General features: G+C 34.6%; 1 long non-coding RNA gene across 1 annotated transcript; it reads right to left on the bottom strand.

Moving 5' to 3' along the window:
- Positions 1 to 2710: 2710 nt before the first annotated feature.
- Positions 2711 to 11912, bottom strand: LOC121807487. Its single transcript, XR_006051826.1, has 6 exons — positions 11834 to 11912; positions 11178 to 11302; positions 10377 to 10458; positions 9131 to 9199; positions 8412 to 8610; positions 2711 to 2821 (listed from the first exon to the last, which is right to left on the bottom strand). It is a non-coding gene; the product is annotated as an uncharacterized LOC121807487 (long non-coding RNA).
- Positions 11913 to 16238: the final 4326 nt, after the last annotated feature.

Here is a 16238-nt window from a genome sequence, read left to right as displayed (position 1 = left end):
AAATAATTTTCAAGCATCGCATGAGTGTTTGCTCAATTAAAAATGAGGGCCCAAAGCACGGTAAACTTTAATTTGCAAAAATGAATTGGGAAATATAAAATGAAAGCCCAAATCACACGATTAACTACTTTAACGCTGATTTATCCAAATTATTTACCAATAGCCTAGAAAATGGGTCAACTTTCTCGGACCCTATGCTAGAGATGCCCACCGGTTCCGGTTCCGGCGGTTAACCGGCGAACCGGAACCGGCGGTTCCGGTTCCGAACCGGAACCGTGGCAATTTCCTCGAACCGGAACCGTCGCAATTCGAACCGCGGTCCGGTTCAGGTTCAAGATTTTTCGAACCGGAACCGTCACCGAACCGCCGGTTCGGGACGGTTCGGAACCCGGCGGAACCGTGAAACCGGCGGTTTTTTTACCGGAAACCGGCGGTTAACCGTGAAACCGGCGGTTTTAGGACCGAACCGGCGGTTTTGTCGTCGAAACCGGCGGTTTCCGCCGGTTTTCCGTCAAATTCAAAAATTGTATACTTGTATATGTATTGTAAATTGTAATTTATTGTTATCCGTTACAACTCAAATTCAATAAAATTGATACCATTTTCACCTTATTCGTCTTATTTCAATTTATATTATCCATTGTCTTGTTCCAATTTACTGTATAAGTCCAAATATCAAATTTATAGTATTACATTATTGTATGTTGTATACTTGTATATGTATTGTAAATTGTAATATATCGTTGTCTGTTACAACTCAAATTCAATAAAATTGATATCATTTTCACCTTATTCGTCTTATTTTAATTTAAATTATCTATTGTCTTGTTCCAATTTATTGTATAAGTCTAAATTTCAAATTTATATTACATTGTTGTATGTTGTATACTTGTACGGAGTATATGTATTGTAATTGCAATGTATCGTTGTCCGTTACAATTCAAATTCAATAAAATTGATATCATTTTCACATTATTCGTCTTATTTCAATTTAAATTATCCATCCTCTTGTTCCAATTTATTGTATAAGTCCAAATTTCAAATTTAAAAAAAAAATCGAACCGCGAAACCGCCGGTTTTCGAACCGGAACCGTGTAAACCGCCGGAAAACCGACGGTTCCGAACCGGAACCGGAACCGCCGGTTTTCGAACCGGAACCGGAACCGTGAAATAGCCTCACGGTCCGGTTCCGTTTCCGACTTCGACCAAACCGGAACCGGCGGTTCCGAACCGGAACCGCCGGTTTTCGAACCGTGGGCAACACTACCCTATGCCACCGATTCATGGTTGAGTATAAAGAGCTTTTGTTCTATTTTTCTAAGGGTGGGCAAAAATTAAATTCCATCGATTTTATTTTACATGCATGTGTAAAAAAAAAATTCATCATTTTGAATTGCAACTGCAACAACTAACCTTCGAAGTCAATAAACGCATATAAAACTAACTTGATTGACTACTTTCTTGTGTGCATTGGGCACACCGAGGCCGAAGAGCTACTAGTATTTTCGAAATAACGTACCAAGAACTGATGGCTTTCTTTCTGATTTTACTCCCACTGTTTATTAGTACTATTTGTGTTCTTTTATTTCATATGATTAGAGATATTGGATGTGGGCTGATATATAATGGGAGGGAAAGGTAATTTTTTTTTAATTGACCTTATACTTAAAGTAGTACTAATAATTATTATTACCATTCTTAAAAAACCAATCATTTTAAAATTACATTATGATTTGTTTGAAAAGTTAATAAGTCGTTATAGTATTGTGATAATTTTAAAATTACTTTAAGATTTTCTAAATAATTTATTAATTGATGACATAATAACAACAATAATAAATAATATAATAAATCTGATTCCTACTATAATTATATATGTAAAGTTATTTATTATTATGATGATTATAATTAAATAAGTATATTTCATAATTTAAAATATGACATAATCCACGATTTTAGGCATTAAATATAATTCATAATTAAGTAATGTAATTATAAACAAACAAGCGTAAGAAAGAATATTAAAATATGTTCTAATCTGCAGAAATAACTCAAGAGTTACGAAGCAGAGATTTTTTAAGAGAGAGATTTCTTTCTGATTTTACCAAAATAAGTAAAGTATAGTGCTACTACAGTCTAAAGCCGTGTGCTTATCTATCAATATCTAAAGGGACAGTTTGTTGAAAAGTCATAATTACCCTTTTTGGCGGGAATTTTTACAGCTATTGTGGTTACCCTTTTTGTCATTTCTCAATAAGAACACTCATTGGAGAGCAGGTTGGCCGTTTTCAATTCTAATTGATATTTTTGTTTATATTTTTAAAAACATTGCTTAAGGTTTAATACAAATAAAAAGCTATTTACTCATTTGTTTACAACAGCCTGTTAAAGGAATGCTGATTGGGCATGGTGCACTGCAACCAAGAAATATCCAATGTTTCCAAAGTTATTTACTCATTTTAGGAGTATCACTTTGTAAGTAGCTAATCAAATTTCATATGGTTGTGTGACACATTTTGAATACATCTATGATTATTAAACACACATAAATCCATTTATTTAGTGTGTGCCTGTACACCATCTGTTCACCAATGTAGTATTTGTATTTATAAAATATGATATTTAGTATAATTTAACTAAGAGAGAAGAGCATCAACTCACAAATTAGATTATGAAAATAGGACAGGAGATGGAGAGACGAGAGAGAGATTGAGATTGATAGAACTAGAGAGAGAGAGAGAGAGAGCGCTTAATCTCTTCATATATATTCCTTGCTAAGCAATTTTTAGACTATTAAACCTGTTTCCAATGCATTTTTTCCCTGAAAAAGATAAATAATAGGTCATTATTTATGTATATGTAATTTGTACAAATGGGGATGTAAATATTGGTGTCTGTAAATGGCATAAATGAACTAATATAATGGAAGACAGTATAATTAACAAAATGGCAGAAATGAACTAATATAATGGAAGACAGTATAATTAACAAAATGGCAAAAATGAACTAATATAATGTTGTAGTGATGTTAGAAGAGTAGTGATATAAATATTCTGGAAAGTAATGTTGTAGTGTTGTTAGAAGTGGACTTAATGATTGGTAATCTGGTATGGAAATGATATTAAGACACTTATTCGAATTGATGTACAACTAAGGGCTTGTTCAATTTACACGAAATGAGTTCGTCAGATTAAAATCTAAGCCAAAATTGGCACTGTTCATATATGAAAAATTGAAAGTAATTAGGGTGTTCATGTTTTTACGAAATGAACCAAGAAATGTCCCGGCGAAAATTATTATTTTAATCTCACATGGGTTGTGAGACCATAATACCCCCAACTCAAATTCTGCTGTCTAGATGACCCGCCAAGCCAAAAATATTGAGCGGCAAATACTCCAAATTTGATTGCATTTGGGTGGAAATAAAAGAGGAGCCCATCAACACCGCAGAAACCACGCTCATCAAAGAACAATGCAATCGACACAGCAACAGGGTAAAGGTATACCCGACCTGCTGAATTGATTGTGGGTGTTTTTGCTTAACCTCGACTTTCATTCTTTGTACGGTTATTTCGGTTTTTCACCCACTACTTATGTCGTGCATCAACCCGCCGATTCGATTCGATTTGTAACTATTGGGTCTGTGAATTTGCAAATCTGCCTAGTGTATGTAATCTTTCAATGAGACAATGTGAAATTGCTTCCTATAAATCTTGCGAAGTCTGAATGTTTGTTCGTTTGTGGTATAGTAGTTATTCGTTACGCTGCTTAAATGAAAGCATGGTCTGAATTTTGTGCATGAAAGCATAATTTGCTCATCTTGTTGTAGGTATCCGTAGTGAAGGAACACGTCCTTCGGGAGGTCGCTCTACCAGCCTCGGCACTGACTGTATGTTTTGTCTTTCTAATTTTCTTGCTTTAGAGGTCTATGTTTGGGATTACCGAGCTACTGCCCTGTTGTATATGGAGTCGACAGTGTTCCTTTTGTGTTTTTGCAGTGGTAGATGAAACTCCACAGCGCAAGTTTCGCAAGGGAGACCGAACTCGTCGGATGTGGGTTGCTAGGGAGGAGGAAATACTAGCGGCAACTTTGATGGAACTCGTGGCAAGGGGCTGGAAATCAGACAATGGTTTCAGAGCGGGGTATCTAACTAAGATCGAGGATAGTATCCGTGCGGAGTTCCCCAACTCCGACTTGAAAGGCCAACCTCATATAACTTCAAAGATCGGTGCTTGGAAAAAAAGTTATGGTCTCTTAAGAAACATTCTGTCTCGAAGTGGGGTCGGTTTCAACGACGATGGTCAATACAAAATTGATTGCAGTGATGATCAGTGGGATCAAATTGTTGCGGTACTGAACAACTTATATTCCATTATCTTACATATTGCTACTCTGTTTTGTTTAACATAAGTTGAACGGCTAAACTCCTAATCTCGTGGTGTAACTCCTAACTTTGATGTGTATACAGGCAGACAAGGACACGAAGTTTATGCGCACAAAGTCGTGGCCACTGTTTGACACTTGGAAGTTCATCTTTGGCAAAGATCGCGCATCTGGGGGTGGTGCTGAAAATGTTGACGCGGCAGCAGTTCGCTTGCGGGCACAAATGCCGTCTGGGAGTGAATGCAATGAAAACGAGTATTATCCATCCTTTGAAGATTTTATCTCCAACCCAAACACTCATGTGGGTGACACCGACTTCCACGATACTAGCTCCAGAAATGTTGGCAAACAAACATCGACCGCCAGAACAAGCCCAAAGAAACGCAAAATGGTGTCACGTGATGGTGATCTAATGGAGTTCCTTGGCAACCTTCATGCTGAAACAAATACCAGATTGGATAAGATCTCCAATAGGATAGGGTATGAGTTCGATATGGCCAAGGCAAGAGAAGAGGTGTTTGCTAAGCTAGGTACTGTCGAAGGGCTTACAGTTGATCAAACTTATGATCTGTGCAACATCTTGGGAGACAAACCTCAACGACTGGAAGTGTTCAATGGCATGCCCGACAATGCAAGACTTGGGTATCTCCTACGCCTGATTCAGTACGAGCGTGGTGCCATTTGAATGGGTTATGGTGCTATTTTTTGGCTTAGTTTATATATATAGCTATTAAGCATAGTTTTTCCAGTATTTTGGCGTTGCTTCTAACTGTTTCAGTACTTAGCTATTGGTTTGTTTAGCCACCTGAAAACTGCAAAGACCCGTAGCTTCGTTTTGTGGGTAAGCAGTGACTAAATTATGTTCCTTCTAATGGACAAATGTTTGTTCATGTTAGACGTTTATCCAATCTGAATATCTCAAAAAATGTTATATTTAACATTGGAAGAGGGAGTATACTTTAATCCTTCTACCATTTGCTGCTCCCTCTTGATTCTTCTATCTCCAGTATGGAGAGAGATTTATAATGGTCCTGAATTTCAAGTGGTTGTAATACGTTTTGAGAGCGAAGGGCTATGGAGGATGACGTATTTTCCGGCCTTGCCAATAGCCAGCATATCGAGAGCAAAGTTGTTCAGACGTTCCAGAAAAGTTTGATAAAGAAGACATTTGAAATGGAAAGAGTTACGAAAACGCTCTTCTACGAACAATTATTAACGTAGCTCCGAATTTATGCAAGCTTCCCAATCAGAAAGCCAATTACGACCAAACTCAACCCAGTGAACACAATAATAACATTCGCCTTGAAGTTCACAACTGCAAGGCCGGAGGCGCAAGATGAGCAGGTGACTTCCTTCAATGAAGCATCACTCGACTCTGCTGGTTTCATTGGAGTGTCGAGATTATCTCGGTCAGCTTGGACGGTAGAGCTAGTAGAAACTTCCACGGCCACCTTGTCATACCATTTGAAAGATCCGGCATGATTCCCATTGACTGGACACTTCAAATAATGTCGACCGGGATGCATAGCCCTCTCACCGGCACGCTTTAACACCATTCTACCGCAGCCACATACACATTCGGGCGTATCGTTCATCTTGCTCATAGTGCTGATAGAAGATGCATAGATATATGAAAATGAAGAACCAAAAACAAATCAACAAAGAGAAAATTAAGAACAAAAAACAAATCAGCAAATAGAAAATAAACAACCAACAGCAAATCCGCAAAATGGATAAAAACTAAAGCATCAATGTCAACAGATGACAAAAGAAGAGATGAGTCATTCAATTTTCTAGTTCAAGACAAAGACCGAAACGTAATTATATAGCATCACAACCAGATACTTTGGACTAGAAGTTATTCCACATTTCTAATGCTATGCTATCCCTCAAGTTAGTCCACTCTGATGACGGCTCCACGCAATCAACATAGTCTAGTCCAATGTTGTCTTCCTCAACAGCCGTACTAACTCCGTCTAATTCAATTTCGGCGGGATCAATTTCCATCTCACGTCTAATAAAGTTATGGAGGAGGAAACATGCCATAATCAGACGTATTTGCGTTTTGATTGGATAAAAGGATGCACTCCGCAGAATTCCCCAGCGCATTTTCAATACTCCAAAAGCTCGTTCGATAACATTTCTTGCCTTCGTGTGCCTCATGTTGAAAATTTCTTTTGTGTTCTGCGGCATCTCGGTGCCTGGCCCCCATTCCTTCAAATGATACCTAACCCCCTTGTAAGGAGTTAGAAAGCCACTACTGTTTGCATAAGCATTATCGCACAGATAGTAACACCCTGTATTGAAGTACCCCATTTTTAGTTGTGTAATACCACCCTCTCATGGACAAATCAATGCACGTTTGAGTTGAAAATATATAGTTTCAAGAAGTTGTACTATACCTTGTGGCACTTTCAGCCCACCCTCACGGGATACGGCGTCCCTTAATACACGAGAATCACCAGCCGACCCCTCCCATCCAGGGAGCAAATAAACAAACTGCATGTTACGGTCACACACCGCAAGAGTGTTTGTCGATATTTGCCCTTTCCTGGATCTGTACCTAGGTTTGTCCTCGTTGCTAACCAAAACATTAATGTGTGTGCCGTCAAGAGCACCAAGACATCCCTACAGTAATAAAATAAATAATATGTGTGGCAATTAGAAAAGGCAGGGAACTCATGAGACTTTATACAATTGATTACCAACAACAAAGAGACTGTCTTACCTTGAACCATTTCCATCTATAATCCGTGCAATCATTTGGCACTGGTTTCGGCTTCGAAAGCAGTATAGAATGGAGGCTAAGAACAGCAGCTAGAACGTTATGCACACATCGCGATACAGTTCCCCCCGAACGCCAAAAGTTTTGGCTAACAACACGGTTTTTTTTATGGTGCGCAAGTATAGACAGAAATATAGCAGTTTGTTCTTCAATCCCTAGACATTTCTTGATTGTGAGACCACCACGACCAGAAAGTATACGACACAGCCTTGCGAATGTGTTACGATCCATTCTCAAATTGGCAATGCAAGCCGCATCAGTCCAGTGTACCAGGCGATCCAAGTTCTTCAACTGTATTGGCATCTTTCGGATCACGCTGCGCCGACGTGCACGCTCCACAACCCGATGCCTTTGCCGAGTAGAACCAGCATACATGTATTCATTTATAATGGCAGTGGTTTCTACGCGATATATAACCATAATGTCCTCCAACAACATGCATAGATTCATATAATTTGTAGTGAAGGTTGTCATCTTCACTACACAACCGGATTCAGCAGAGTATGTAAAGTTAAATGAACGCATCATAAACATCGGTATATAATCTAAAAAACTAACAAACACATGTATAAAAATAAAAGAAACTCACCAGTAGATAAAAACACACTGAATACAAAAAATTGTTGTTCGTCGACCTCGCTATCGCTCCAATCTAGTAGCAGTGTACAACAATTCCGATCCAACCTGTCAGATTCATAAACAAACATACCGCAGTGCGTCAGAAAATGGATTACAAGTCTTCAATTGAAGAAGTAGGGTGACCGTAACAAGGCTCACCGGCGATACCTACCAATTTGTGTCACACAATCGACAGTGCACGCCGTATGACTGTGTCGCCTTTCAACAATTCCAGATTTTGATGGTTCGCTCAAATTCTGGTGTAATTTGCGCACCGATTCAAATTGGGGAAATTAGGGTTCGCCCAATATTGCAGTGTGAAGATAATATCAGAATGGGTTGGGGCTTCGCTTTTTTAAGTTTTCGAGATGTCAAGGGCCAAATTAGTAAATGGAACTCCATTTCTGGGCACAATCTTCAAAGCAGAATTTAAAAACCACGTCCTGGAGGAGAATTGATTTAAGGGTATTACACAGCCCAACAGTGCGGGCCTTCTATTTCTGATCGGGCTCTCCATAAATATTCAGTGAAACATGAACATCATTTAAGCCCAAGAATTCACCCTATTTCTCACCATTTCTGGAAACTTAAACACCCCCTAATATTATTTATGGAATGTGTTACCTTTTGATATGCATCGTTTTGGCCTTCTCCTAACCTTTATAGACTTGAAGAGGTTCTTATGGAAGGATCCATTTTCAGAACTTTAGCAGCCTCTGTGTAGGTAGCAGGCTGTTTGAAGCTTTTTTGTCTCTTTCTTTTTCTTTTGGAGAGAGTGTTAGGCGGCTGCTTTTTAGGGTTGTAATCAATCCCATTGTCACTCCTGTAAAGATAGATTAGTTTAAATAGAGGAAATACCAATCAGCACAGTCATTTATTGGGCAAGGCAAATGGACCATTCAATTAATTTCTTTTACTGTGTAATTCGTTTTCCAAGTCACAACTGCCACTCATTTATGGAGATATAATTATTTCGAGTAATGCATTAACTAATATTTCTAATTCATCTATAACATTGTTTTATAGTTTTTATACATATTTAATACTTATTAAAATATTTATCAGAAATTTATTTTAACTGAGAAATGTGAATGGCTCTCCTAATCATTCTGTTTTTTTGGAATATGTATTGGTGTACATGTGACAAGTGCAGGGTGGTCTTCTTCCTCTATAAATATGGCTAATCACTCATTTTACAGCTCAGTTAGCAACTCTCTTTTAAAAACTTACATCAACTTCTTCTCACAATTATAAGGCTCCATAAGCTCGATTTTTGGTACTGCTCTCTTTCTTTCATTCATTTAAAATCAGTAGGAATTAAGTTAGATATCTAAGTAGCTTACCATTTTGCTGAAAGATCCTCTTGGCATCCATTTGTTTTCACTGCTATTTCTCCCTTTCTTGCATTATTTCTGCACAAGGAAAGGGATTCATTGTTATAGGTTTTTGTGAATGATATGGATAAGCACTCAGTTTACAAATCAGTTACTTTGTTGTGAATGATATGGATAAGCACTCAGTTTACAAATCAGTTACTTTGTTGTGAATGATATGGCTAAGCAATCAGTGGAATTAGTGTTTACAAATCAGTTAGGGTTTTACCATTTGGTGATAGATCTTCTTGGCACCTGCTTGCTTCCACAGATCACCAACCTTTTGTTTTACTATTTCTGCAAAAATGAAGATTATATTGTTATTGGCTGATGTGAATGTTAAGTGGACTAAGTGTTTAATCTGTTAGGACATTGCAGATTCTGACATTATTTCATTTTCATCTATTTGAGCAGATTGTGAAGTAAAGTCTCCTTTTGTAACATGCTTAACCAATCTTTCCAAGGCAATCACTACTTCCACCATTAAAGTAAGATGTGTCCGTAGATATGAAGGAGTTCCAGAGGATAAAAATGATAACAGCCTAGAGTGTGTTTTGCATGATAATGAGGTATGATCTTTTGTCTACCAAACAACTAGGCTTTTATTGTCTACCAGAAATGGAACTAATTATTAATGGCTTTTTGTTATTACAGGGGACAAGAATCCAAGCATCCTTCACTAATAACATTATGAAAAAGATGGCCTCTCCACTTAGGGAAGGTGGTGTCTTTTATATTAAGAATTTCTGTTAAGAGAAGCTTAGAGGCTGATTTTAATTGCTGTGATGATATTGTTGGCTTTCAGGAGAACAAGAAGCCAAAAGTCAACAAGGAGTATTAGAGAGATGGGTCATTTTAGATGTTTTTGTGCCATGGATTCTTACATTTTGATTAAATGGCAGAGTGGAATGCTCAGTTTATCTTTTTTGGATGTTAGTTTTGTTGGCAAAACATGGTATGAGCTTTTTTTGGTCTACTCGGTTTAGTTTACTGATCTTTGTTTAGCTTGATGTAATCCATTAATTCCAAGTGTGGTTTTTATTTTCAGTGTGTGCCCTTGAAGTTTAACTAATGATAGTGTTTCATCCCAAATAACAAAATTAACTAATGATAGTGTTTCATCACAGCAATTAAAAGAGCTAAAACAGTGGAAAAAATGTCTATGTGAGATTAAATCATTAAATTTTTAAACAAAGGATCAGTTTCAGGCACCAACCTGTTTTTCAAATGAGTTTGAAGTTTCTTCTCTCTCATGTCGTGGCTATCATTGTATCTTTATAATCAGATTCACCTTAATCCTACACAATCAAAAATTGCAATATTACATGCAGAATTTCAGATTTAATTCTTGAAGCCAACTCTAAAAAAGGGAGTGAATCAAATCTGCCAATCACACACACTTACTACAGCAATTAATGGAATTCCCTTTTAAGTTCTTAACAATTTTTTGAAAAGCCTATTTTGGCATGACATATTTTACAAGCTTTATAAGGCCAATATTATTAATGCATCTTCTTCACAAAGTTTCCAACTCTATCATCAAGGTCTGGTTTGAATGATTTATAAAACAAAATCCAAAGACAAGAATGATATGGAACCTGTATTCTATGATTGTGTGGTATGATTCCTGATTTCTTCTCACCTAAAAGTAAATTTATAAACCAAAGATCAGTTTTAATAAACAAGGCTAATTACTAAAATAAACACAATGAATTCATATTCCTTTACAACAGCTATGTTGTCATTATCTACACTGTTGCCTCCTAGACAATTTTTTTTTGCCTTTATCTCAATGAAAAATGTGTGTATCCATTTTGTTGTTAGTAATGGATAGTGAGATTTTCCCAAATATATTAAGGTAAACACTTATTTGGATGCATGTTCTTAGTAGTCGCCAAATTCAAAGCAATTTTTGTAGATGTGTTCCCTAATAGTAGAATTACAAATGAGCTAATCAGATTTAAATCTAAACATGCATTGTGGAAAAAAAATTAGTTTTTTGGGTAATAGCCGTTACCTTACTCTATTATGGATATAATTTCCGTTGGTGGAGGAGGCGAGACGGAGTGCGATGTTTGGTTTTTCTTATTCTCAACCCAATGGAGACAGGTTTTGATTTGAGGCAGTTATGCATCGCAAATCCTGTTGAAAACACTTATGAGTAAGATTTCAAGAATGACATAGATATTGTTCACTTTGGTTTTTTGTTACAAGCCCAATATTAATACCTAATTTCCATTTTAAAGCCCATTTTGCAAGATTTAGGGTTCTGGAATTAAGCAAGGATGAACTGAAAGGTCATCTTAGTTTATGTGGAGTTCTACACCTATAAAATAGCAGCATTTCCAGTATCCATTATCCCTCACTGTTTTCTTAAAGTTTATTTCTGATTAGCTTCATATTATACTATAATCTGTTCTGGATTCAATTATCTGCTTTGAATCAATGAAGAAATTAAAAAAATCCGTAGTACTTAAGAGTTTGCCATCTGAGAAGTGTACTCATTCAAGTTCAGGTACTTCTTTAGCAATAATATAAGTTCTCTATTTTGACTAGAAATTAATATATGAATCCTTGCGAATTTTGTTCTCAGCTCTGTGTAGGTTTTCACCAATATGTGAAAAGCATGTACAAAAATCATTTTTCTAAAGTTGGGAACAGGAATTTAGTTACCTTTCGCAGTTGACGTCCTCTGTTAGGTTACAAACCCATATGACAACAGATCTGCTATCGCCTAGAAAATCAATTGAGTGTTCTATGAGAACAGTTTGGAAATCTAAATCAATTACGAATCCTTTAAAATGAATGAAACAAGACAGAAATTTTACCTTTATTTTTTTAAAATCGAAGTTGGCGTGTAGATTTGTGGAGAAAGATGTCGATGTGTAGGCTCAAATCCGTTTAGGGTTTTCGAGAGGTAGCAGAACGCAGCCGAATGTAGGAGGATGTAATCGGCGGATGAGGCAGTCATTGGTGGCAGGAAAGTAGCGATTCATTGGTGGCGGTGGAGGAGGATCTAAGCGGCGGAATGTTTGCGATTTCAGAAGGGTTTGAAATTGATGTTGAGGATAATAAGAACTCAGCCGAATGTAGGAGGATATAATCGGCGGATGAGGGACTCATTGGTGGCGGTGGAGGAGCTTTGCACGGGTGGCGGTGGAGGATGATCTAAGCGGCGGTATGAATGCGCCGCTAGGGTTTCTGGAAGGAGGGGTCGGCGTTTTCAGAGAAGGAAAAATAAATTAGGCTGGATCATGAATAATAATTATGCATAACTAAAGTAAGATTAGTTCATTACGTATTTTAATTCTGTTATATTATAAAATTGTTAAAATTGTTAAAATTGTTAAGATAAGATTAGTTAATTTATTTGTCACAATCTTTTAGCTTGATTATATTGGATTAAATATAGGGCCAAGTGTGGGCTGCAATTTCTTATTTGGGCTGGTATTAAGTTTACAGCTGGGCCATTCTTTTACTCTATTTGGACTGATATCTTATGGAATGAAGAACCATTTTTTGGCCCTTTTTATATACAATGTATTTATATTAGATAATAATAGCTTGAGAAAAACAAAAATACATTTTAAGTGTTATATTCATTTTAATGAAATTGTTGTATGGTAAATTTAATTATGTCTTGAATCATTTTTTTTGTTTGATCTTACTATTATTTTTTTCTATCAAATGTTGGTATGTTCGTTCAAAGTTCAATAGCTACGAGTTAGGTTGTTCTTGATCAACCTAATTCATATATTGTGGATTATAGTATTATTTTAGTGTGTTTATGTATTTATTTGTAAATTATAATATTTTAAAATATTGATGTTGAATTCTTTTATGTATTAATTTGCTTGATTGTGCAAATATTAGTTTCATTGTCGTGTTAAACAAAAGTTCACGTTGTTTAATTAAGTTTTTTTTCGGCCTCCTATTTTATTTACTCTTTGTCCTTTTTTATTATCAAACGAGATACTTTGTTTTAGATTTTTTAATTGAAGTATTTGGATTTTTTTTAACTTAATTTAGGCAAAATCATATATTTTTTGGGTGCATCATATGGCTATCCTGTTTTAATTTTTAAATATATTTATATAAGTGAATAAGAATTTGACAAATTAGTATTAAAAGAGTTTTTAATTTACTTTGAGTATTTTATTGAAATAATTTTATGGTGAATATTGAAATTCACCAAATCATTTTGTATTGTATTCTAACTTACCAAATTTATTACATTTTTGTGTAGCTAATGTTGGTGTATCCGTTCAAAGTTCAATAGCTACGAGTGATGGCGTACTTGATCAGCCTAATTCGTGTATTGTGAATGATAGTATCGTTTGTTCGTCTATCGTAAATCAAAATGGAGGTATTTAATTTTTAAATGTTGGAAAAATTAAATATTCAGCTTGGATGCTTTTATTGTTGAAATATTAATATTTTGAAATATTTATATTTTGTTAAATAAAATAATTTTTTTCTTCAACAGAATATTGGGATATCGGGGATGCTATATTAAATTGTCCACATTGTGGTGCATTCTTTTGGTTCGAGGAACGTCTTGGGAAACCAAGTAACGTGACTAACCCAAGATATTCGGGTTGTTGCATGAATGAGAATATCCAGATTCCTAATATGATACCTCCTCCTCGAGTATTATATCGGTTGATGTTTACAAAGAAGTTTTTCAAAACTTATGAACTATTGGTTGGTTTGTTGTTGTTTTATAATTTTCCTCTATATTCTCAACTGAAATAACAGGTTCTTTATTTGAAGAGGTTGGTTCTAACTAACTCATACTCTTTGCTCATTAGTCATACATCTCTTAATTGAAATTTATTTTACTTTACTTATATCATAAATTAAATCTGTATAAAATTGATTGCCGAATATGAAATATTTCATCTATAGTTGATGAGTAAATTCATCAGTTATAATGAATATTTTATTTATAATCACATTTATGTTTTATCAGTGTTTATATTGTTTGTAATTCTTATTTTCTACTCCTTCATTCAAATTTATATTCATTATTTAAAAATTATATGCCCCGTGCATAGCACGGGTGTGAATACTAGTTAGTTACTAAATCCTAGTTCACTTCATGCGAATAACTAAAATAAATGTAATTAAATTGGAAAATCAAATAAGCACGCCTCAAGTCGGAAAAACAAAAGAGTAATTCAGTGTTAGGGATTGATCCAACAATTCAAGTGTTACATCTTTTAACTTAATACAATAATTATAATTATTAATAAATAAATACCTAAAACTACATCAGGATTTGTGTTGTAACTGAAATTTATTGAAAATTAAATAATTAATAATGATGGACTCGGTCTACTTGCCATCTGCTTCACGAACGAAAAATTGGGTGCGTGATCCTGACATTAATATTTACAAATATTTTGTAATATTCCCCTCATTCTATCAATTTCACCAAATTATGAATCACCCAATAGTTAAATTTTAACTCGCACACCTCATCTTTCATCTATAAAATCAACTCTCAATGTGAAAGTGTGAATAAATGTGTCTACATTAATCAAATCTTATAAAAAACTCTATAATTGTTTCTTTTTTAAAACATATAAAGAACCCAGCCCTAGATATTATAATGTAGTCGGTTAAATATATACTCCACTTTGCAAGTCCTACCTATTTTATGAACTCAATTATTCAACTGTTATTATTTCTACGCCGCGCGTCTATATGTAAATATTTTGATGTATGTTGATAAATTGCAAAGCAGTTAATAAACAGAGGGGCAACCTGGTAATTTCGGTTAATGAATAGTAACATATTGGAACGTGACACATTTATAAGGCCTCCTACGTAATATTAGCCACTTGCTCTTGCAAAGTCACTTTTTTAATTATTTTTTGGCGAAACGGTCCTTATACTTTAGTCAAAATATTTATTAGGTCCTTGTACAATTTTTTCGTTTTAATAGGTCCTTATACTTTTTACAATATTTTAATTAGGTCCTCTTACAATTTTTCGTTTTATAGGCCCTTATACTCTTATCATAATTTTCATTAGGTCCTTGTACAATCTTTTATTTTAGGGACTTTTTTACATGTATCTTGGATAATAATCTAAATTTATTTAAACTTAATGAACTTTTTAATATTCCATTATTTAACTTAGCATAGTGTATAAAGATAATATCATCTTGTTATCCAATAATCTCAATAAGTTGTAGAGAATAATAAAAAGATTAATTGTGATGATTGAAGATTAAAATCAAAGTTTTTTTTAGAATAACTATCCGAATTTTCAATTGATTATTTATATTTATATTGAAAGATATGTTTCCCTGAATATTTATAATCATAAGATAAGTTAAATAAAAAAATTAAAAGGTTCATTAAATTTAATTAAATATAAATTACTATCTAAGATAAAAGTAAAAGAATATCTTAAAATAAAAAAATTGTATAAGTACCTAATAAAAGTTATAATCAAAGTATAATGACCTACTAAAATGAAAAAATTATACGAGGATGTGATGAAATTTATGAGAAATGTATAAGAACCTATTAAAACGAAAAAATTGTACGAGGACCTAATGAACATTTTGATTAAAGTATAAGGACCTAAGAATGTGTTTTGCCTTATTTTTTTCTTAAGTACGACCCCATCTTCATTAATTTTTGAAGTTGTCTTATTTGCATCATTTTATTTTCTTCGCTTATATTTCATTTCTTTTATTTTATTTAATTCTTATTTTGATTTTAATTATATGCTCATGGTAGTGTAAAGTAAGTTCTAACATAAATTCAATAATTAAAATTTATTACTCCCTCCGTTTTTCAAAAATAGCAAATCTTTCCATTTTAGTCCGTTCTTTAAAAATAACAACTTTCAAACTTTCTATTTTAGGAAATCTATACACAACTATACATCAATTTATTTACCACGTATACCAGTATAATTAACAACTTAAAGTGGACTCCATGATCCACTAACATTAATTCAATTACTTTTTTCTCTCCCTATCTCTTACTTTACCCTTTCTCTTACTTTACCAATTTTTCTCCTCGTCTCTCTTACTTTACCAAATTGTGCATTAAAACTC

The sequence above is a fragment of the Salvia splendens genome, chromosome 6 (assembly GCF_004379255.2).
Source record: "Salvia splendens isolate huo1 chromosome 6, SspV2, whole genome shotgun sequence".
NCBI lineage: Eukaryota > Viridiplantae > Streptophyta > Magnoliopsida > Lamiales > Lamiaceae > Salvia > Salvia splendens.
This window is presented reverse-complemented; position numbering and strand designations above follow the sequence as displayed.